Source organism: Pleurodeles waltl, chromosome 12, assembly GCF_031143425.1.
Source record: "Pleurodeles waltl isolate 20211129_DDA chromosome 12, aPleWal1.hap1.20221129, whole genome shotgun sequence".
In the NCBI taxonomy this organism is placed as follows: Eukaryota; Metazoa; Chordata; class Amphibia; order Caudata; family Salamandridae; genus Pleurodeles; species Pleurodeles waltl.
Genome location: NC_090451.1, coordinates 582,751,949 through 582,772,052, shown reverse-complemented (window position 1 = coordinate 582,772,052; position 20,104 = coordinate 582,751,949). Strand labels below are relative to the sequence as shown.

The 20,104-nt window shown below is 47.2% G+C and overlaps 1 protein-coding gene and 1 long non-coding RNA gene across 4 annotated transcripts in view; one reads left to right on the top strand and one right to left on the bottom strand.

Moving 5' to 3' along the window:
• ILVBL (ilvB acetolactate synthase like) overlaps nucleotides 1-20,104 on the bottom strand; it is a 562,186-nt gene that overhangs the window by 532,980 nt on the left and 9,102 nt on the right. The window contains exon 1 of one of the 3 annotated variants that reach the window (XM_069217734.1): nucleotides 4,528-4,757. The exons of 1 other annotated variant lie outside the window; for it this stretch is intronic. The gene's annotated coding sequence lies outside the window, so the exon portion shown is untranslated. Of the gene's footprint in view, nucleotides 1-4,527; nucleotides 4,758-20,104 lie in introns of those variants that run through there. One more of the 3 variants, XM_069217733.1, reaches the window with a different exon arrangement.
• LOC138268252 (uncharacterized) overlaps nucleotides 4,865-20,104 on the top strand; it is a 63,961-nt gene continuing 48,721 nt past the window's right edge. The window contains exon 1 of the long non-coding RNA XR_011199964.1: nucleotides 4,865-5,084. This is a non-coding gene — a long non-coding RNA (uncharacterized lncRNA). The remainder of the gene's footprint in view (nucleotides 5,085-20,104) is intronic.

Here is a 20,104-nt window from a genome sequence, read left to right as displayed (position 1 = left end):
GCACTGTGTACCTTCTAGCATAAATTTGAAAAGTTCCTTGAAATCACATAATAAAGTGTGTGCCACATAAGCTCCAAAACCTACACTAAGAAGGGCTACTGGGAACCAGAGTTAGCCTTCTCCAGAGATCAGTCTATCTTCTTGTGTGCTTGATCCTTAAGAACAATGTTCTCAGCCATAGATCAACAGCCCACCAGGCTAGCCAGCAAAGAGTAACATGCACTGAGCCTGGAAGCTTCTACTCCATCCCTCCAGTGGATACAACCATCGACATAAAGCGTGGAATATTAATCTTATCAGGGTCTTTCCATTCGTTCAGAACCACATCAAGGGCATGTCGATGGATGGGAACTCCCATATTAACAGTTTTCCTAAAGCGGTGCAGGGCAGCATCCTTGGAAGATTCAGCCAACTCCTCACCAGAAAAACCCATGTTGCCACTTGATATGGGAAAGTAAGTCTGGTAACGTCCTTAGAAACATGCTTTCCTTTGTGGTCAGGAGGAGTATGGGAAGAACATCCAGATAAATAGAAGTCCGAAAGATCAGAATACAGGCTTTTCTGGTCAACCTTGTTACTTACTTCTCTCTTTTGCTTTTTTAAAGGGACCTGCATTTCCACTGTCAATCTCTTGATCATGTCTGCATCTGGCGAAGATTACCCCACTTAGGTGGATAAGAAGAGGAGGCTCCACTGGAAGAAGCTCTACAACATGGATACTCAAAGTACGGCCCGGGGGCCGCATGCGGCCCTCCTATTGTGGCCCCCTGGTGAACAGCAGCACTTACCTGCTGTTCACTTGACAAAGCAGACAAATTCAGAAACGGGCATACTTTATTTACAAATTAAGTGGCCTAGACAACTTATTTGTAGGAACACGTTTAGTTTTGCACTTTTTGCAGTTTAGTATTGTGATGCTATTAATTTTGTTTGACCAATGACTGTGTTTCACCACTGCGCATATTAGTTGCTCAATGTTCACCAGTAGCACATTGTATGTTTTGTTCAGCCTAGCCGCCTATTGGCTTTGACATGGCATTAGCCATTACATTTTGTATTCAGTTCAGCCGCCTATTGGCTTTGACATTGCATTAGCCATTACATTCTGTATTCAGCCTATTGGCTTTGACATGCTGTATTCAGTTTAGCTGCCTATTAGCTTTGACATGATATTAGGCACTACATTTTGTATTCAGCTCAGCTGCCTATTGGCTTTGACATGATATTAGACATTGCATTTTGTATTCAGCTCAGCTGCCTAGTGGCTTTGACATGATATCAGACATTACATTTTGTATTCAGCTCAGCTGCCTATTGGCTTTGACATGACATTAGACATTATATTTGATATTTAGGTTAGCTGCCTATTGCCTTTAACATGGAGTTAGACATTGCAGTTGAGAATCCAAGCTGTATTTTTCCAAGCTGTGTTTTTGCACAAGATGAACCAAGATGTTTTCTTCACACTGGACTAGACCTGATAAGAGAGAGTACATTTGGTGTTTTCCTTTCTGCTCAGGCTTGGGAAGAGGAGAAGTCTAGGAGATCTGGCCCGTCTCCAAAGGCTTGCGTAGTTTTCCCGAGTCTGAGAGGAGGGGGCATGCTTTTGTAAGGATGGCTCGGGCTTCAGAGAATTAGATTCGAATCTGCTTGACTTCGGGCTGGAACTTGGTGCCAGTTGCCAGTCTCCCGTGTGGGTAGATAAACTCTTTCTCGCAGTTGACCGGAGTCATCAACTTGCAGACCCCAGAAAGATGAAGCTGTAAATAGTTTCTCACACGGTGAAGTATTTGTTTTGCTTTGCATTATATATATATATAACCTGCTGTGTACATTGCAACTGAGAAGCACTGTGATATATTTTGTTTTCATTGCTGCGATACTTTTACTCATTTGAACGTGTGCTTGAAATCTATTAATTCGTCTCTCACGAACTTGTGGGTGGGGAAGAATTAACAACAATAAAGGTCTTCTTTGAACTCAGAAGTGCATTCTTGATATGTCTGTAAGCTCTGATACGAGATAAGAAGGAAAGCAGAACAAGTATCTTGCACTAAAAGTAAAACTGTGATCAACTGTCTGCAAACTTCAAAAAAGTGAATTTTATTAAAATACATGAGCGTTTTACCTTACTAGATCAGATTACAGCACTGCATTGAGATGCATTTATTAGAAGTAATACTTTCAGACACGATCTTGGAAACATCCAAGCCCTCCCCATTCTGAAAACAATGCCATCAGTGAACCCAGAGGAAAGTAATTTGTCAGGTGCATCTTGTGTTTATCCTTGGTTGTTATTATAGAATTGGAACATCATAGTTTATTAAATAAAACACAAGATAATTTTTTGTATAGCACACATCCTAAACCTGTGTATTTCAAGGGACTCTCACGTAGTATTGAAGTAAAATGAGGCAAATTACATCAACCAATTGCCTAGGATCACACAGTTTGGTCAAATGAGGAAGCAGGGACTGATGCCTAGTTTTCTAGTATAACATTTTGCAATTCAGCTACCAGATGTGTATCTCCTTTTCTCTCAGTTATTCATACCATGTAACTGCTTCGCCCCCCACCCACTTTCTATGCCCAGCTTTCATCACCCGACTCTCGGCCTTTTGGCATAAGTGTGGCCCTCGGGTATGCCACAGACAGTATTTTGTGGCCCCTGGAGAAATGTTTGTGAGTACCCATCCTCTAGCAGGAGGAAGGGAGAAATGTCTCTTCTTAAACAAGTGTCTGCCCATGATAACTCAGAATGGTAATCTCAAACGATCAGTAAACTACAATAATCTTGCAATATTGAAAACCCACACACAGTCATATATGTCCAGCCACTCACCTTTATATCTCTGGGCAAAAACAAACTATACTGTCGATTCAGCCGTGCTTGCCCCGGGCGTGAGCATGCTCTGAAAACACCAGTGCACTAACCTGACTCGGTGGAGCAGACACCGCACGTGCGAAACACACAAAAGCGGGGAAGCCAGCACCACACGCATGCGAATACGGGTGCATTAAAGAATAACACGTATAACGAGGAATCCACATGCACTGCTAGTAAGCAACCTTATACCGTCTTAAAATGGAGTCGACCAATCCTGTACCTCCGTGCAGTGTCCTCATGAGAGATGGAGTTCAGAAAGAACGTCCTCACCTGTATACCCAACAGGCTGCCCGGGGTCCATGTCCAAACTCCCCACTCCCCTTTGGCGTGGGTTATACCATGGGCACAGAGAAGCCCCCAGAGTGGAAGGATGGGGCTTCAACAAATTACAGATCGAAAAAGTTGAAGCTGCATTCGCTTTAACAAGCCCCGCCTAACAAATAATAATCAGAGTAAGATTTTTGGTCTGTACGATTAGTCCTGCGTATCCACAAAAAGCATATAGCAAAACAACAGTGAGTCAGTCTTTTTTAGGAACCTGGATTGGAACCTATATCCACTCGCGGTGTAACGTGCCTCTTGAGTGAGACAGCTCAAGTATACAAGGTTACATAAAGCAGATTTAGTGGCCGAGATCTTAAGTGGCATGCTCATTTCTCCTTTCTGTGATGGCACGTGGCTGAGGGTTTTCTAGGTAGTCGGCAGTTCTCATCTTTCTCTTTATAGAACTCTCTGCGCCTGCCTATTTTATGTTGTGCTCCTATCAAGCCCTGCAGCCCAAAACTGGAAAAACTGCTCTCAAATATCATCGTACAGTCTTCTATAGATACATGGCAACATTTTAGAAAAGGCAAGTGAGTAATTTTAAAAACAAATAATCGGGAGAATGTATTTCCCTCACTGGCATCTATTGACACCGAATCAATTTCAGGCTGGAGTCAGCCACAATTAATTCAATTTTGGGTTATAAAATCGTGAGTCTCTCACTTGAATCCGGTCTTTTGGCATGTGTGTCTATAAGAAGACCCTGTGCTATCCCTCTCTAGACTATTAATGACTCATATTGCTTTTTATCCCCAGATTATCCCAGTTCCACACCGATCCTCTCACACTCTTTTGAAGGATGTGTCCCTCATTGGCAGCAATTTCAGCAAACAAGTAAAATGCCTACATAGACTTGAAAGGAATTATACGGCCTGAAAACGTTAGCCTTCTATATTTGTCAGCTAATAGGTAGTGCATAAACGTTTAAATGCCAATTGATCTCAATAGGTTAAGCCTCCAAAACCACTCGATCTCACCCGTTTCAAAAGGTAGGCCATTTGATGTCCCTTATGAAACCCCTGGCCGCTAGGCAGGTGTCCTGTAATCTACAAATTCCTCCTCCGTTCTGCTAAAATCCACTCACTATCCTCGGTAGCTCCTGCTTCTTTGTCGCCTCATTATATTTTAATCTGCTGCATGGCACAGCGCGGTACAATAAGAGTATGAAACACCGATCGAAGTTAATATAAAAAAACATACATAAACAAAAACAAATCACAACGTGTTCATTCTTTTTGGGACCGAACACACGCATGTATAATTTTACACCACAATAGATTGATACTCAGAGACCTATTACATTTTATACAGCTTGCCTTTTTCTCTCAATAAATGGCGAATCTCTCGATTAAGGCGGGAGGTTGCCAAATGTGAGCCTTACCTCCCGCCTCACGACTGAAGACTTAAACATCCAACATTATCCGCTTTGCTCAGGGATGAAACTAACTTTAAAACGAAAAAGGGGCAATGTCTTCTTGGGTTACTTCCGCCTGGTAAACCCAGCAATTGGTTAGAAAAAGATGACGCACTCAGTTAAAAAAAAAAAAAAACGCAACTGAAAAGTAACCCGTTGATTTGATGCCGACCCCGGAAAAGACCGCCCCTACCGCTCGGGAAGTGAATGTTCAAGCGCACTTGGGCTGGCGTTGTGTAAATAGCAGGTGTCCGTGTCCTCTTGTGAAGCGTTATTCCCTGCCCATCTGCTGCCTTCAAGACTTCTTCCACGCCATCGGCTTCGCTTCTCTAAGCGTCGCTGGTTGGTGCCAGAGAGCTTCTTTGAGGCTCAGTCCCTGGCCCTAACTGACTACTACTAGAGAAGGGCTGGCCGTCCCGGATTTGCCGGGACAACCCCGATTTTTCGGCAGCCGTGCAGGTAGATTTCGGCAAATTTGGCTTCTGTCCCGGTTTTGGAGGGGTGACTGAAAACAGTGAAATGCACTTTTTTCAGGTGTTCTAAAGCTGTTTTAGTTAGCAGCTGTTATAAGTAAGAAATTTAATTAACAGATATGCTGGTTTTAAAAATTGCATTTTATTTCTTTTCCTAGCGCCCCTGCTGTGTTCCTGTGTTGATGACAGCTGTCATTCAACGCAGCTCTGTTGATGTAAAATTGTAGTCTTTCTATTTTTGCAAAATGTCCCGGTTTTTGCTTCTCAAGATCTGGTCACTTTATACTACTAATGTCTTAATCTGCCGCATTCTAATGAACAGAACATTACCAGCAGCACGCTGAGCCCAACAGCTTTTCGTATACTTTAGCCTCTGATATGTAGCGTTTTATTTAGCCCTGATGTAGTGTTTTTCTCCTACAATATTTTTGCTATTACACAATAAGAAGTTTCAATTCTATTAAAGACGCAGAGAAGAAAACTTAAAACTACATTTCTCATAAACAGTATAATCGCACCAACATCACATACTTGAAGCACCATAAAGCCAGCCCTGCAAGAGCTAAGACCACCATTTTGGATTCTCTTCCTTTGCCAACTAAATGGAAACAATTTAAAAATGAGAACCATACTATTTTGTAGTCCACACAGCCAACCGGAGGACTAACTCCACTTCAACATTTAGAACTTGAACTTTCCCTTCTGAATATTTATATCAGTACATCATAATAGAAGAAGATAGGCAATCATAACAATGTAATGTTGTCACAGAATATATTCTTACAGTATCAACAAATACTGTTCTAAATCATCCATACATAACATTCTAGGGTGGGATAATCCTCGCCTTCTTGTCCTTAATAGAACTGAATTGAATAATCTTATTGCATAAGGTAGAAAAAATGTTATTCTGTGTCAGGATCGGAGGGTGCAATTTTGCTAATTTAAAGCTGAGGCTTATAATAAAAAGTCTTGAAAGAGGATTCAGAAGACCAATCAACTGCCCGCGTGATGTCACCCAGACAGGAATCCAAGGTGAAAGACTAGGACACTATCACTCCTCTAGCCGAGTGAGCGTCAAAAACTAAAGTAGCTATGTCTGCCTCAGTCAAAAGCCAGCACATCCTTCTGGCCAAGGTGGCCGCTGCCATGGGTTTAAAAGGCTTACGTAAAGCAATCCGCAGTTGACCCCTAGCGTCCAAGCTAAACTCGCTAGTGCATGCTTAATGTGCCTTGAGACATTAGACAATGCACAATTTTGAGTTATTCGGAAAGGCTGGGTATGAAATGAATCTTGAATTTGTTCGTCTGGAAACAGAAAAACAAACACCTAGAAAAAACACTCTACCAGAAAGATCCAGAGCTAGGTCATCGAAAACTCTTTTGCATGAAATCAAGCTGAGAAGCATTATGTGCTCAACAGAAAGTTGTTTGTGGGACAAATTACACCCTATTACACTGACTACCATGGTTGCGGAGGTTTAGACATTATAATAGCTCGCATGAGTTTGCATGCCACTGGATGTTCGCCAACAGGTTTACCGTCAACAGGGAGATGACCAGCTGAAATTACAGACCTGAAGTTATTATTTGACCTATGCACCCAGCGAGAAGTCACTAAAGAAGATAAGAAATGAATTACCAGGAAACAATCTGCCCCTACTGGATCAGCACTCCGTTCGTTGCACCAATGTAGAAAGGTGTCTTTCTTCTAGCATGGTTACCCCCATTTTTGGCCTGTTTGTCAGTGTGTTTGTACTGTCTCACTGGGATCCTGCTAGTCAGGACCCCAGTGCTCATAGTTTGTGGCCTATATGTCAATATGTTTTACTGTTTTGTCAGTATGCTTGACTGTGTCACTGGAGTCCTGCTAACAAGACTCCACCAGGACTCCTCTGCTTCAGCTTCTGACCGTTGGATCAACCGCAGACTGCTCCAGGAACACTGTAACTGCAACAAAGTATCCAAGAAGGCTACTGTGACCCTGCAACTTCAGCTCCAGGCAGCAACTGCAATAGTTTCCAGGTTGTGCATGCTCTGAGGAGTGCCTGTCTTCATCCTGCACTAGAAGGACTGAAGGAATCTCCTGTGCAGTGACGGAGTCACTTCCCTCCTTCAGCAGGCGCCTCTCTGCAGCAATGACCCGTATTCTGGGTCCCCTCTCCCAATGACAGGTGTGGATCCTGGAACACAGGTGGTGGATTAAAGTGACCCTGACTGTCCAAAGGTCCAGTTGTCCAAATTTGGTGGAGTTAAGTGCTTGCCTCCCCGTGCCAAACAGTACCCCTGTGTACCAAGTGTTTTGCAGCTGCTAGGGCTTCTGTGCACTTCTCCAAGAAATCATTCATGCACAGCGTAGCCCAGGTCCCCAGCACTCTATACTGCGACGCTCAGCTATGCGAGTTGTTCCTCGACAGTGTGGAATCCCTTTGTGTAGTGCTGCAACAGCTGCCATTTGCAACTCCTTTATGCCTGTGCTGTGGGACTCCTGTGCATGCTGCCTGGTCTTCTGAGGGCTCTCTGAGTTGCTGAGAGCCCCTTCTCTCTCCCCCCTCCTAGGTAGAGTCAACCTGGTCCTTCCTGGGCCCGGGCAACTCGATTTTTCATGAAACACAACTTTTACGTTTACCAAGGCTTGTTGGCGGAATCCCGTGGGACATCTTCAGCACCAACCAGGAACTCGTATCGGTCTTCTTTGGTCAATCAATCAATGCATTTATAGAGCACGCTACTCACCCGAGAGGTTCTCAAGGCGCTGGGGGGGTGGGTTACTGCTGCTTGAAAAGCCATGTCTTGAGGCGCTTCCTGAAGGCGAAATGCTCCTGGGTAGTTCTTAGGTGTGCGGGGAGGGAGTTCCATGCTTTGGCTGCCAGGTAGGTGAAGGATTTTCCTCCTGCGGTGGTTCTGCGGATACGTGGGACGGTGGCGAGGGCGAGGCTGGCTGAGCAAAGCTGACGGGTGGGCGTGTAGAACGAGAGGCGGCTGTTGAGGTATTCGGGGCCCATGTTGTGGAGAGCTTTGTGTGCGTGGGTGAGGAGCCTGAAGGCCACCATAAGAGGGAAGGGGGGGAGGAGGGGTCAGCTGGGAGGCGGGAGGGAGACAGCGAATGGGAGCAGAGGGGTGGGGCCGCACAGGTGGCAGCGGCGGGAAAGTGGGAAAAGCGCAAAAAGAAAATGAAGTACACAGTAGAAAAGGGCAACAGGAAAGAAATAGAAATACACAGAGATTCACAGAAGAAAAGCGCAAAGGAAACCTAAGACCTTCAAAGAAGTGGCAGGGGCCTGGGCAGGCGGAGCTGCAGCGGGAATGCGACCTACCCGCGGGTCAGTGCAATACTGACTTTCTCTTCTCAGTGGTGGCTCGTCTTTTGCACCTTCATCCGGGTTAGCAGGGGATCTACTTCTACCTGGACTTTTCAGTGCTTCTTGGACTTGATCCCCTTCTTCCACAGGTCTTCAGGTCCAGGAATCCATCATTGGTGTCTTGTAGTCTCTTCTGGTTCTTGCATTATCTTCTATCACAACTTCTAGTATGTTTTAGGAAACTTGTACCTTACCCCTGCTTTCCTGGGCTCTGGGGTGGGGTATTTTGCTTACCTTTGGTGTTTTCTTACACTCCCAGCGCCCCTGTACACACTACACTTGCCTAGGTGGGAAACAAACATTGACATTTGTAGGAGGCTGGCTGGGTTTGTAGTGGGTACCTTGGGTACTTACACCAGGTCCAGTTATCCCTTATTAGTGAAATGTAGTAGTGGTCTAGCAGCTTAGGCTGATAGAGGTAGTTATAGCAGACCAGCTTAGGCTGAACTAGGAGACATGCAAAGCACCTGCAATACCACTTATAGTCACACAGTACTTATACACAAGTAAAGAGATTTCTTCGGTCCTTCTTGTGCAGGGTGAAGAAAGGGAGTCCTCAGAGCGTGCACACCGTGGAAACTGTTAGCAGTTGCTGGCTGGAGCTGAAGTTGCAGAAGAAAAGTATCCTTTGTGGATACTTTGGTGCCTTTAAGCGGTTCTTGGAGCAGGCTGCGGTTGATCCGAGGTCAGAGGATGAAGTAGTAGTTGCAGAGAATTCCAAAAGGAAACTTGCAAGCAGAATCTGAAGAGAACCCACAGGAGAGACCCTAAATAGCCATGAGAGGGGGATTGGCTACCTTATCAGGTATGAACCTATCAGGAGGGGTCACTGACGTCACCTGCTGGCACTGGCCACTCAGAGGCCCCCACAGTGCCCCCACACCATGCAAAGCAAGATGGCTGAAGTTTGGGACACACTGGAGGAGCTCTGGGCACCACCCCTAGGGTGGTGATGGACAGGGGAGTGGTCACTCCCCTTTCCTTTGTCCAGTTTCGCGCCAGAGCAGGGGACAAGGGGTCCCTGAACCGGTGTAGACTGGCTTATGCAAGGAGGGCACCATCTGTGCCCTTCAAAGCATTTCCCGAGGCTGGGGAGGCTACCCCTCCCCAGCCTGTAACACCTATTTCCAAAGGGAGAGGGTGTAACACCCTACTGCCAAAGGAAATGCTTTGTTCTGCCTTCCTGGGACTGAGCTGTTCAGCCCCTAGGAGGACAGAATCCTCTCTGTGAGGAGGCAGCAGCTGTAGCTGCTTTGCAAGCCTCAGAGAGCTGGTTTGGCAGTACTGGGGGTCCATGGTGGAGCCCCCAGGATGCATGGAATTGGCTCCCCAATACCACATTTGGAATGAGGGTACAATTCCATGGTCTTAGACACATTACATGGCCATATTCAGAGTAACCATTGTGAAGCTACACCTATGGGTGGCAAAAGAAATGGTGCAGCCCATAAGGATCTCCTGGAACCCCAATGCCCTGGGTACCTAGATACCATATACTAGGGACTTATAAGGGGGGTCCAGTGCGCCAATTGAAATTGGTAAATTAAGTCACTAGCCTATTGTGACAAAATTCAAAGCAGAGAGAGCATAAGCACTGAGGTTCTGATTAGCAGGGCCTCAGTGACACAGTTAAGCACTATACAGACCCACACATTAGGCCACAAACTATGACCGCTGCGTTCCTGGCTAGCAGGATCCCAGTGACAGAGTAAAAACACACTGACACACACTCACACCTAGGCTACAAGTGGGGGAAACCAGACTGCAATCAACAAATGGTGGATTCTTGGACCTGAAAACCTGCAAAGGAAGGAGACCAAGTCCAGAAGTCGGAGAAGATTCCAGGAAGGACAGGAGCCCCTGCCAACCTAGAAGCTGGTGTAAAACAGGATTCTCCAGTTAAAAGAAGTCTGCGGAAGAGCACCAAAGAAGATGGCTGTGGGTTCCTGCGTGGTGCAGGAGATGTGCCTGTGAGAAAGTAGCCTCTTTCTAGCATGGTTTCCCCCAAAGTGGTAAAGCAGTTACAAGTACTTATCCCACCGCTGCACCACCAGTTTAGGAGGCTGGCCTGACTTATAGTGGGTACCTGATGGTACTTACACCTTGTGCCAGGTCCAGTTATGCCTTATTAGTAAAATAGAGGTATTCTAGCAGCTTAGGCTGATAGAGGTAGCTATAGCAGAGTAGCTTAGGCTGAACTAGGAGACATGCAAAGCTCCTACTATACCACTTATATCATATAGCACTATATCATAAGAAACACAATACTCAGAGTTACTAAAAATAAAGGTACTTTATTTTAGTGACAATATGCCAAAAGTATCTCAGAGGATATACTCCCTTAGGAGGTAAGTAAAATACACAAAATATACACACAAACCAAAATCAGGTAAGTAAAACACTTAGAAAAGTAGTGCAAACATTGTAGAACTCAATAGAATGCAATAGGAGACAATAGGCCTAGGGGCAACTCAAACCATATACTCCAAAAGTGGAATGCGAACCACAAATGGACTCCAGACCTAGTGTAGTGTGTAGAGGGTCGCTGGGAGAGTAAGAAAACACTAAGGATGTCCAAGATACCCCACCCCAAGACCCTGAAAAGTAGGAGTAAAGTTACCCTACTACCCCAGAAGACAGTAAAGTCGAGATAGGGGATTCTGCAAAGACAACAACTGGCTGCAAAGCACTGAAGACGGATTCCTGAACCTGAGGACCTGCAAAGGAAGGGGACCAAGACCTAGAGTCACGCAAGTGTCCGGGGGGGCAGGAGCCTACTAAACCCCGGATGAAGGTGCAAAAGGGCTGCCTCCGGGTGGAAGAAGTAAAAGATTCAGCAACAATGGAAGGTGTCAGGAACTTCTCCTTTAGTCAGAAGATGTCCCACGGCGTGCTGGAGGATGCGGAGTTGTTTTCACGCAGGAAGACCGCAAACAAGCCTTGCTAGCGGCAAGAGTCACAGTTGAAGATAATGGGTGCTGCCAGGGCCCAGGAAGGACCAGGAGGTCACCCCTTGGAGCAGGATACAGAGGGGGCACTCAGCAACAGAGAGAGCCCACGCAGAAGCAGGCAGCACCTGCAGAAGCAGTTGAACAGGCGTTCAAGAAATCTGAGCACGGTGGTCATCTCAACACAAAAGAGGGTCCCACGAAGCCAGAGGTCAACTCACCGAGTTGGGCAATGCAGGACGTAGTGCTGGGGGCCTGGGCTGTGCTGTGCACGAAGGAAGTCTTGCAAAAGTGCACAGAAACCCTAGCAGCTGCTGATCACGCAGTACACCGGATTACTGTCTGGCGTGGGGAGGCAAGGACTTACCTCCACCAAATTTGGACAGAAGGACCACTGGACTGTCGGGGACACTTGGATTCGTCTCCTGTGTTCCAGGGACCACGCTCTTCAACATGAGTGGGGACCCAGAGGATCTGTGATGCAGACGTTTGGTGCCTGCGTTGGCAGGGGGAAGATTCCGTCGACCCACGGGAGATTTCTTCTTGGCTTCCGGTGCAGGGTGAAGGCAGACAGCTCTCAGAGCATGCACCACCAGGAAACAGTCGAGAAAGCCAGCAGGATTAGGCGCTACAATGTTGCTGGTAGTTCTTTTGCTACTTTGTTGCGGTTTTGCAAGCGTCCTGGAGCAGTCAGCGGTCGATCCTTGGCAGAAGTCAAAGAGAGAATTGCAGAGGGGCTCTGGTGAGCTCTTGCATTCGATATCTGATGAGAAACCCACAGGAGAGACCCTAAATAGCCCTCAGAGGAGGATTGGCTACCTAACCATGTAAGAGCCTATCAGGAGGGGTCTCTAACGTCACCTGCTGGCACTGGCCACTCAGAGGTCTCCATTGTGCCATCACACCTCTGCATTCAAGATGGCAGAGTTCTGAGACAAACTGGAGGAGCTCTGGGCACCACCCCTGGGGTGGTGATGGACAGGGGAGTGGTCACTCCCCTTTACTTTGTCCAGTTTCGTGCAGCGCAGCGGCTGGGGGCTCCCTGAACCGGCGTAGACTGGCTTATGCAAGGAGGGCACCATCTGTGCCCTTCAAAGCATTTCCAGAGGCTGGGGGAGGCTACTCCTCCCCAGCCCTTCACACCTATTTCCAAAGGAAGAGGGTGTAACACCCTCTCTCAGAGGAAATCCTTTGTTCTGCCTTCCTGGGACTGGGCTACCCAGACCCCACGAGGGCAGAAACCTGTCTGAGGGTTGGCAGCAGCGGTAGCTGCAGAGAGAACCCCAGAGAGCTAGTTTGGCAGTACCCAGGGTCCATGCTGGAGCCCCGGGGATGCTGGAATTGTCCCCCCAATACCATTCTGGTATTGGGGTGACAGTTCCATGATCTTAGACATGTTACATGCCATGTTCGGAGTTACCATTGTGATGCTATACATAGGTAGTGACCTATGTATAGTGCACGTGTGTAATGGTGTCCCTGCACTCACAAAGTCCGGGGAAATTGCCCTGAACGATGTGGGGGCACCTTGGCCAGTGCCAGGCTGCCCACACACTAAGTAACCTGGCACCCAACCTTTGCCAAGTGAGGGTTAGACATAAAGGTGACTTGTAAGTTACTTATGTGCAGTGAAAAATGGCTGTGAAATAACGTGGATGTTCTTTCACTCAGGCTGCAGTGGCAGGTCTGTGTAAGAATTGTCTGAGCTCCCTATGGGTAAAAAAAAAAAATGCTGCAGCCCATAGGGATCTCCTGGAACCTCAGTACCCTGGATACCTAACTACCATATACAAGGGAATTATATGGATGTACCAGTGTGCCTATGAGAATTGGTAAATTCAGTCACTAGCCTGCAGTGACACATTTTAAAAGCAAAGAGAGCATAAACACTGAGGTTCTGGTTAGCAGAGCCTCAGTTAGGCACCACACAGGAAACACATATAGGCCACAAACGTATGAGCACTGGGGTCCTGGCTAGCAGGATCCCAGTGAGACAGCAAAATCACCCTGCTATATACTCACAAACAGGCCAAAAGTGGGGGTAACAAGGCTAGAAAGAGGCTACCTTCCTACAGGTGAAAGGTGGTAACTGCATGTGTGTGTAATTATAAATGTGATGCTGTTTAGGGGCTATGTTGAATTGCATTATATGATGCTAAAGGTTATTTAAAGTGTATGTTGCAAACACCCCCTAGGGGTGAAGAGTTATAATTGCACAGGTTGTGATTACAAGTGTGATGCACTGTAGGGGCTATGTTGAAGGTGCAACACCCTCTTGGGGTGAGAGTTTATAATTGCAGTGTGGTAGTTATAGAGGTGATGTCCTTAAGTGGATATGTTTAATTTGTGTTATTCATACTAAACATTGCCTTAATGAAGTAAAAACACCGACAAACTCTCATGTTCAAAAGTATGTACCGTATTTTCCGGCGTATAAGACGACTGGGCGTATAAGACGACCCCCTACTTTTCATGTTAAAATATAGGGTTTGGGCTATACTCGCTGTATAAGACTACCCCTCTTCCAACGCACACCAAATAAAAATTTTCAAACATCAGATTTGATTTTAACATGGTAATTTTAATTCAAATGCTTATGACATGCAGGTACTTAGTAGGAAAACTGTCACTTATAAACAGAAGGCTATTTGTCATCAAACATGTAAACATAAAACAGTGCAAGTGAAATAGCCGGGAGCACATGCAGGAATACGTGCCTGTCCAGACAACTGCCAGCGAGGATTGCGGCACACGGTAAGGACAGCTCAACTCACAGTTGACCAATCAGCTCTGTGTCCACAAGTAGCTGAATCTTGTGGGATGCGGAACCCATCATATGCTTGGAATCGATTTCCAAATGCAACGCACGGTGGCTCAGCTACAGGGCGCCTGTCCCTGAAGTTTCAGCACACCGTATACCGGCGTATAAGACGACCCCCGACTTTTGAGGAGATTTTCAGGGGTTAAAAAGTCGTCTTATACGCCGGAAAATACGGTATGCTTTATTGACCACATTAATGGCGTTCATTCAAAGTTATATTCAATTATTGCATTGTCATACTAGGGAATATTTTGACATGTGATTTGTTGATCTAGACCTCCTTTTGGGAAGGGTAAGAATGATTATGCAATGTCACTAAGAAGCATTTCCATCCACTTATGTATATTTGTAAATTACTGCACAGCATCAAGTAGGAGTGTGTAATAAATGTACTTTTTCTGTTTTCAAAAGAAAAAGCACAGACTGGACAATCATTTATTGAGTGTTATTTTTGCTTATCTATGAATGGGGATGGCTAACCCACACCACCTCCCTTGAGAAGTGTAGGAAGTTATCCTCTTTTTGGCATCTTATCCCCAATTTCTGCCTGATGTCATTGTGTTTGACTGTGTCACTGAGATCCTGATAACTAGGACCCCAGTTCTTATGCTGTCTCTCCTCTAAATTCTGTCACTGCATAATGGTAACCCAGTATTACATCCCAAATTGGCATACTGGTCACCCCTTATAAGTCACTAGTATTTGGTAATTAGGTACTGTGAGAAAGTAGCCTCTTTCTAGCATGGTTACCCCCACTTTTAGCCTGTTTGTGAGTGTGTGTCAGTGTGTTTTCCCTGTCTCACTGGGATCCTGCTAGTCAGAACCCCAGTGCTCATAGTTTGTGCCTAATGTGTGTGTTGTCAGTAGTGCTTAAATGTGTCACTGAGGCTCTGCTAAGCAGAACCTCCGTGCTTATGCTCTCTCTGCTTTTAAATTTGTCACTATAGGGTCCTTAAAAGTCCCTAGTATAGGGTACCCAGGTGCCCAGGGCATTGGGGTTCCAGGAGATTCTTATGGGCTACAGCATTTCTTTTGCCACCCATAAGGAGCTTAGACAAACCCTTCCACAGGCCTGCCATTGGAGCCTGCGAGAAATAGTGCACACATTATTTCACAGCTATTTTCTCTGCACTTAAGTAACTTACAAGTCACCTATATGTCTAACATTCATTTAATGAAGGCTAGGTGCAAAGTTACTAAGTGTGAGGGCACCCTTGCACTAGCAAAGGTGCCCCCATATAGTTCAGGGCCAATTCCCGGGACTTTGTGAGTGCGGGGACGCCAATGCACGCGTGCACTACATATAGGTCATTACCTATATGTAGCTTTACAGTGGTAACTCCGAATATAGCCATGTAAGGTGTCTAAGATCATGGAATTGTCCCCCCATTCCAAATCTGGTATTGGGGAGCTAATTCCATGCATCCTGGGGGCTCCACCATGGATCCCCTGTTATGCCAAACCAGCTCTCTGAGGCTTGCAGTGCAGCTACATCTGCTGCCACCTCACAGACAGCGTTATGCCCTCCTGGGGGCTGAGCAGCTCAGTAGCAGGAAGGCAGAACAAAGCATTTCCTCTGAGAGCAGGGTGATACACCCTCTCCCTTTGGAAATATGTGTTACAGGCTGGAGAGGGGTAGCCTCCTCCAGCCTCTGGAAATGCTTTGACGGGTACAGATTGTGCCCTCCTTGCATAAGCCAGTCTATATTGGTTCAGGGACCCCTTTTCCCTGCTCTGGCTTGAAACTGGACAAAGAAAATGGGAGTGACCACTCCCCTGTCCATCACCACCCTAGGGGTGGTGCCCAGAGCTCCTCCAGTGTGTCCCAGACTAAGCCATCTTGATTTGCAAGGTGTGGGGACACTGGAGGCCTCTGAGTGGCCAGTGCCAGCAGGTGACATTAGAGACCCCTCCTGATAGGTCCATACCTGATAAGGTAACCAATCTCTTTCTCAGGGATATTTAGGGTCTCTCCTGTGGATTCTCTTCAGATTCTACTTGCAAGTTTCCAGCAGGAATCCTCTGCAACTACTACTTCATCTCCTGACCTCATATCAACCGCAGCCTGCTCCAGGAACCGCTGTAACATCAACAAAGTATCCAGAAGGGCTACTTTCCCTCTGCAACTTCAGCTCCAGCCAGCAACTGCAACAGTTTCCACAGTGTGCACGCTGTGAGGACTATCTATCTTCACCCTGTACCAGAAGGACCCGAGAAATCCCCTGTGGGGTGACGGAGTCACTCCCCTGCTGAAGCAGGCACCTTCTAAGTCGACGACCGGTTCTCTTGGACTCCTCTCCTGGCGACGAGCGTGCTCCTTGGAACAGAGAGGGTGGACCCCATCAACATACAGACTATCCTGAGGTCCTGCTGTCCCAATTTGGAGGAGGTAAGACCTTGCCTTCCCCGAGAATGACAGTACCCCTGTGCACCGCGTCTTCTTCACCTCCTGAGGCCTCTGTGCACTATTTGCAAAATTCCTTCGTGCACAGCCTCGTCCAGGTCCCTAGCACTCTATCCTGCAACACTCAACTCGCTGAGTTGTTCTCCAGTGGCGTGGGACCTTCCTTTGTAGTGCTGCACCAACCGCATTTTGCACCTCCTTTGTCCCTGTGTCCTGGTACTCCTGTGGGTGCTATCTGCTGCTCTGAGGGCTCCCTGAAGTGCTGAGACCCCCCTCTTCCTCCTCACACAGAGTTGAGGCACACAGGTCCCTCTTGGGTCCAGATAGAGCCTACTTGACGAAAAATGCAACTTTGCTGCAACCAAGGCTTGTTGGAGGAGTCCAGTGCCAAAACTCACCTGCATCCAACTTCTGTCCGTTCGACATCCAGTGCACCACGCAGGAACCCACTGACATCTTCCTAGGGTGCATTTCTGCAGTCTTCGTCCAACCGAGGACTCTTCTTTTGCACCATCTTGTGGGTTGGCAGGGGCTCCTGTCCTTCCTGGAACTTCTTTCGACTTCTGAACTTGGTCTCCTTCCTTTGCATGTCTTCAGGTCCAGGAATCCACCATTTGTTTTTTGCAGTCTTGCTTGGTTCTTGCAATAACTCTAATCACGACTTGTAGTGTGTCCTAAGGAAACTTGAAGTACTTTACTCCTGGTTTTCTGGGCTCTGGGATGGGGTAATTTACTTACGTTTACTGTATTCTTACTCTCCCAGCAATTCTGCACACACTACACTTGTCTAGGGGGGAATTTGTGATTTGCATTCCACTTTCTTAGTATATGGTTTGTGTTGCCCCAGACCTCTTTTCTCCCATTGCATTCTATAGCATTTCCTATTGTTTGCACTATCCTGTGTCTAATTACTTACCTTATTTTGGTGTCTAGTGTATATATTGTGTATAATACTTACCTCCAGAAGGAGTATTGTCTCTAAGATATTTTTGGTACTGTGTCACCCAAATAAACTACCTTTAATTTTGGTAACACTGTGTATTGTCTTTACTTCTGTATAAGTACTGAGCGACTATAAGTGGTATTAAAGGAGCTTTGCATGTCTCCTAGTTCAGCCTAAGCTGCTAGAACACTACTGCATTTCACTAATAAGAGATAACTGGACCTGGTGTAAGGAGTAAGTACGCAAGGAACCCATTACAAACCAGGCCAGCCTCCTACAGGTACCCAGGGCATTGGGGTTTCAGGGGATCCCTATGGGCTGCAGCATTACTTTTGCCACCCATAGGGAGCCCATGCAAAGGCTTCTACAGGACTGCCATTGCAACCTGTGTGAAATGGTGCATGCTCCTTTGCACAGCAATCTACACTGCACCAGGTCACTTATAAGTCACCCATATACCAGGCTTCCAACCTTGAAGGCTAGGTGCAGAGTACCTGTGTGTGAGGGCTCCTCTGCACTAGCAGAGGTGCCCCCATGTCGCGCAGGGCCATTTTCCCAGACTTCGTGAGTGCAGGAACGCCATTTTACACGTGCACAGGACATAGGTCAATACCGATGTCCAGCTTCACAATGGTAACTCCGGAATATGGCCATGTAAGGTGTCGATTGTAGAATTGGTTGTATGATTCCATGTACTCTTGGGACTCCACAGTGGACCCCCAGTACTGCCAAACCAGCCTTCTGAGGTTTTCCAGGCAGCCCCAGCTGCTGCCACCTCACAGACAGGTTTCTGCCCTCCTTTTTCCCCAAGCAGCTCGAGCCCAAGAAGGCAGTGTAGGAAAGCACCATCTTGCCTGGCATGTTACCCCCATATTTCACTGTATATATGTTGTTTTAGTTGTATGTGTCACTGGGACCCTGCCAGCCAGGGCCCCAGTGTTCATAAGTGTGCCCTGTATATGTTACCTGTGTGATGACTAACTGTCTCACTGAGGCTCTGCTATTCAGAACCTCAGTGGTTATGCTCTCTCATTTCTTTCCAAATTGTCACTAAAAGGCTAGTGACCAATTTCACCAATTTACATTGGCATACTGGAACACCCTTATAATTCCCTAGTATATGGTACTGAGGTACCCAGGGTATTGGGGTTCCAGGAGATCCCTATGGGCTGCAGCACTTCTTGTGCCACCCATAGGGAGATCTGACAATTCTTACACAGGCCTGCCAGTGCAGCCTGAGTGAAATAACGTCCACGTTATTTCACAGCCATTTACCACTGCACTTAAGTAAGGACTTTGTGAGTGCGGGGACACCATTACACGCGTGCACTATACATATGTCACGACATATGTATAGCGTCACAATGGTAACTCCGAATATGGCCATGTAACATGTCTAGGATCATGGAATTGTCACCCCAATGCCATTCTGGCGTTGGGGAGACAATTCCATGATCCCCTGAGTCTCTAGCTCAGACCCGGGTACTGCCAAACTACCTTTCCCGGGGTTTCACTGCAGCTGCTGCTGCTGCCAACCCCTCAGACAGGTTTCCGCCCTCCTGGGGTCCAGCCAGGCTTGGCCCAGGAAGGCAGAACAAAGGACTTCCTCAGAGAGAGGGTGTTACACCCTCTCCCTTTGGAAAAAGGTGTCAGGGCTGGGAAGGAGTAGCCTCCCCCAGCCTCTGGAAATGCTCTGATGGGCACAGATGGTGCCCATCTCTGCATAAGCCAGTCTGCACCGGTTCAGGGATCCCTCAGCCCTGCTCTGGCGCGAAACTGGACAAAGGAAAGGGGAGTGGCCACTCCCCTGACCTGCACCTCCCCTGGGAGGTGCCCAGAGCTCCTCCAGTGTGCCCCAGACCTCTCCCATCTTGGAAACAGAGGTGCTGCTGGCACACTGGACTGCTCTGAGTGGCCAGTGCCAGCAGGCGACGTCAGAGACTCCTTCTGATAGGCTCCTTCAGGTGTTGCTAGCCTATCCTCTCCCCTAGGTAGCCAAACCTCCTTTTCTGGCTATTTAGGGTCTCTGCTTTGGGGAATTCCTTAGATAACGAATGCAAGAGCTCATCAGAGTTCCTCTGCATCTCTCTCTTCACCTTCTGCCAAGGAATTGACTGCTGACCGCGCTGGAAGCCTGCAAAACTGCAACAAAGTAGCAAAGACGACTACTGCGACCTTGTAACGCTGATCCTGCCGCCTTCTCGACTGTTTTCCTGGTGGTGCATGCTGTAGGGGTAGTCCGCCTCCTCTCTGCACTAGAAGCTCTGAAGAAATCTCCTGTGGGTCGACGGAATCTTCCCCCTGCAACCGCAGGCACCAAAGAACTGCATCACCGGTCCTCTGGGTCTCCTCTCAGGACGACGAGCGAGGTCCCTTGAACTCAGCAACTCTGTCAAGTGACTCCCACAGTCCAGTGACTCTTCAGTCCAAGTTTGGTGGAGGTAAGTCCTTGCCTCCCCACGCTAGACTGCATTGCTGGGAACTGAGTGTTTTGCAGCTACTCCGGCTCCTGTGCACTCTTCCAGGAT